Source organism: Gracilinanus agilis, chromosome 1, assembly GCF_016433145.1.
Source record: "Gracilinanus agilis isolate LMUSP501 chromosome 1, AgileGrace, whole genome shotgun sequence".
Lineage (NCBI taxonomy): Eukaryota > Metazoa > Chordata > Mammalia > Didelphimorphia > Didelphidae > Gracilinanus > Gracilinanus agilis.
The window spans coordinates 240079489-240083460 of record NC_058130.1 but is presented as its reverse complement, the minus strand read 5'-3'; positions in this window follow the sequence as shown (position 1 = coordinate 240083460).

Sequence of the window (3972 nt, the reverse complement as noted above, 5' to 3'; positions counted from 1 at the left end):
ATAATTTTGCTTAAATCCTTCAATAACCATATAAGGTATATAATATAGATATTATAATACCTTTTACCTCGATGAGAAAACTGTGATTCAGCAACTAGATCATGGCTACACAAATAATAATTGTTTAAGTCAGGCTATTAATGTATTTCTTCCTGACCCTGAATCAGAACTATATCTATCCACTATACCCTTGGAACATCAATGGGCTATTTTACAAGCACATAATTGCTTTAAAAAATATTGGTAGCAGTTTGGATTCTTATTAATCATGCATTATGGCACCTTAATTACATGTGTGATGAGTGAATATGAAAAATTGATCACTAAGGATTAAATATTCATTGACTTTACAGCATAATGTTAATATGCCAAACCTATTGTTTTAGAGGGTCTATGTAGCATAGTGGGTAGAGAAAAGGCTTCATATTGAGGAAGACTTGGGTTCAAGAACTTCTTCTGGCTCAAACTATACCTGTTTCTAAGGGCAAGTCCCTTAAGTTCTCAACAACTCAATTGGCTTTCTGAGACTTCAGATCTCAGAACTGTATATTAGCATAATGAGTTTCCTCATCAAGGACTATCCATAGTGATAAAATCTCGAGTCCAGATCAAAAGTAAAAATAAAAAAAAATCATAATATTTTCTGAACTGAGCATAAGTTGATACAAGGATCTAAATGTAATTGCAATATATAAGGCACCAAAAAAATCCCCTTTCCCTTGATTTAGGAATTTAGAAAATATATTGCACTATTAAACTACCTTCAACATCCCAGAAAAAAAATATTAACTGCACCTTAGCTTCAGACTTCTTCACACAGTGTCAGATAAGATTAGTGGTCTTGTTTTCACTACTGCCTATTCCTTTTCTCTCTACTCTTCCCTACCTCATCCCATCCCCAACAATAGCCTATTTGGATGCAAACTGAATTGCAACTGATTAACATAAAAACAAGATTTGGGGGGAGGCTTTTGTACTTCCTGAAGGCGAAAATGTGGAAAATACAGACTCTGTTATTTGGCAGATGTGAGCGACTTTTAGCAGTTTATGAAAAAAAAAAATGGTCTCAGCTTTAAAGCAATGTAGTGAAGGAGGAAGTTAGTTAAATGAAATGTCCTAGAAAGCTGTCTCTAGCAAGAAGGGTTACTGACAAATGTAATGGTCTTGGTTCCCGAAATAAACATGATTCAGTGACTGCTTGTACAGTCAAGCCATTAAGAATGATGATTTGTGCTTCCTCAAGAGAGTCCTTGATTGCACCACCTCTTATAAATGGCAGCTAAAGCCAGCTGTTCTAAAAAAGCCTGCTGCCCCCATAGTGAGTTCCAGGCATACTGTAGGTCTTTGATTTTGTGGTTCTTGCAACCTAGAGATGTTCTTGGCCTCTCAACTTAGCAAGATTCAATTCTAGGAACCTTTTTCAAGTACAACCAAGATCTATGACTAGGGATTGTGCTAAGTATTGGCAATATGAAAACTTGAAATTAAATCATTCATGATCTCAGCAATCTTCCATTGTCAATGGGAAATATATGTACAAATATAAATAAATAAGATGTATTATTCAATATAATTCATTGTCCTAAGTGTCGATTAAATAATATGTATCAGGCACTGAGAGAGGCACTGATAAAAATGAAATACTTTTGACCTGAGAAGCTTACATTGCATTAATGGGCAGGCAAAATATTCATAGTTCTTGCATGCATTTTGTCAATATTTCAATTGATTAATATAAAAATACAATTTGGGGGATGCTTCTGTATTTCCTGAAAGTGAAAATGTGAAAAATAAATTCATAGTAATTTTCAAGGAGCACTGGACAATAGAGGAATCAGGAAAGGCAGCATACTTGAGCTGATTTTCGAAGAGATCAGTGGGTTTCAAGTAGCAAATCATGGGAGATAGCTAGTTGTTGGCTAGAATTGAGTGTTTATGAAAGAAACCTGGAAAGTATGGATGAAGCAGGAGTGAAATCAATCTGGTAAAATTGAACCCACACTTTAATCTTTAAGTGTCAAAGAAAACAATTTATATCTTAGAAGCAATAAGAGACAATGAAGCATAATGGGGGGGGGGATGACATGGTCAGAGATGTAGATTAGTATTATCAATTTGGCAGATGTGTGAAGACTGAACCTGAAAGTGGAAAGATGAGGCAAAGAGAGAATAAGAAGTGGTGAGGCCAGAAATAGGGTGGTGACTATATGATTAGAAAGAAAGGATCACTGGGAGCTAAAATTGATATGGTGACTAGCTGGTTATGGAGAGGGTAATGAGGAGAAATAAAGAGTTGAGAATGATGCAGGTTTTGATCCTGTGTGATGCTTTTGTCAGGAATAGGGAAATTAGGAGAAGGGCTAACTTTAGGGCAGTACCTAATTTGTCCTTAGGAAATTGCTGACTTGGGGATGTCCATGGATCATCCAATTTAATATGTGTGTGTATTTCAATAGACAGTTGGTAATGCATGACAAGCTCAGGAGATAGATTAGAGGTTGATATATAGATCCAGGAGGAATATACATACTGCTAGTAGCCATAGGAGCTGATGGGTTACCTAAAGAAAACATGGAAAAAGCAAAGAATGCTACCCAGGCCAGTGTACTTTCAGAAAAATAAAAGGAATTCTGACTAATAATTGGTTGGATTTGTTCAACCCTCCATTTTTCTAGGGGTTTCTGATACATAACAATAATTCTTTGTGACTGTAAACTAAGCTTGAGAAATGGGGACCTACCAACTGAACCCTGCTGACAGGGCCTGGAATGGGAACAATCCATGGAACTTTTCCTGAGAAGACAATCATTATCTCACCAGGAAAAGCTCTAGAGATTTCCAGATAACTATTATCAGCTTCTCTCCTTGAGACCCCAAAAGACACTCCAAGGAGTTCCTGTCAAGAAATTGCTGTTTCCCTCAGTCCCTCAAACAACAATCTTGTTTTTTTTTTCTTTTTTCCCTCCTCATCTCTTAAACAATAAAAGCTGGCTAATTTCTGTATCTAATGGACTTCATTTTTTTTCTGTGAAGAATACATTAAATGTTCTTTGTTTCTTTCTCAATTTCTAGTGTTTTCTCTCATTCAGTTTGCCTCTGGCTTAGTGGGTTCAGATACTCAGGAAGATAAGGGGTTGACAACTAGAATATATCAACATGTAATGGGCAGAGAATAGAGGATGTTCCTGCAAAAAAGACTAAGAAGACATAATCAGGCAGGTATAAGGAAAGCCAGATAATGTCACTGTTACTAAAACTCACATTAGGAGAGTCTCTAGGAATTAGGGTTGGTTAACAATTTCAGAGGAGGCAGAGGTCGAAAGGAATTAACCATCAGGCAGGGAAAAATAGAACCAGGAAAGGTCATTGTTACTAAAATCCAGGGTGGAGGGTATGTAGAAGAGATTTTCCAGAAGTTGACTGGTTATGAACGTCAAATACTTCAGAAGTCAAAAGGAATGTGTACTGAGAAGAGATAGTTTTGACTCCTTTGGAGATATCAGTTTCAAAGGACTGATCCTGTCAGAAGCTGTATTTTAAATTACTAAGAATGGAGCAGATAGGTAACATAGTGGATAGGTTGCTGGGTCTGGAGTCAGGAAGACATCTTCCAGAGTTCAAATCTGGCCTCAGACACTTACTAGCTATGTGATCCTGGGTGTAAGAGTAAAATTAATATTCAATAACTCCAAGCATTATAAGATTTTTATTATAAGATTATATTATTATAATATATTATATTATTATAAGATTTATTAATAATTACTTAAAGCAAAAGAAATAAAAGGACAAAAGTAAAGGCTGAGTAAAGAAAGCTTTCCCTGCCTTGTTCATGGGAAAAGAGAGTGAGGGGCGGGGGTCACACAAAAATTTTATCTCCAAAACATAAGGACTAAGGTGAGGAGGAACATGGAACCTGGGATTTAGAGTCCTGGGGAGCAGATTCTAATTATACATAGGCAAGTCACTTAA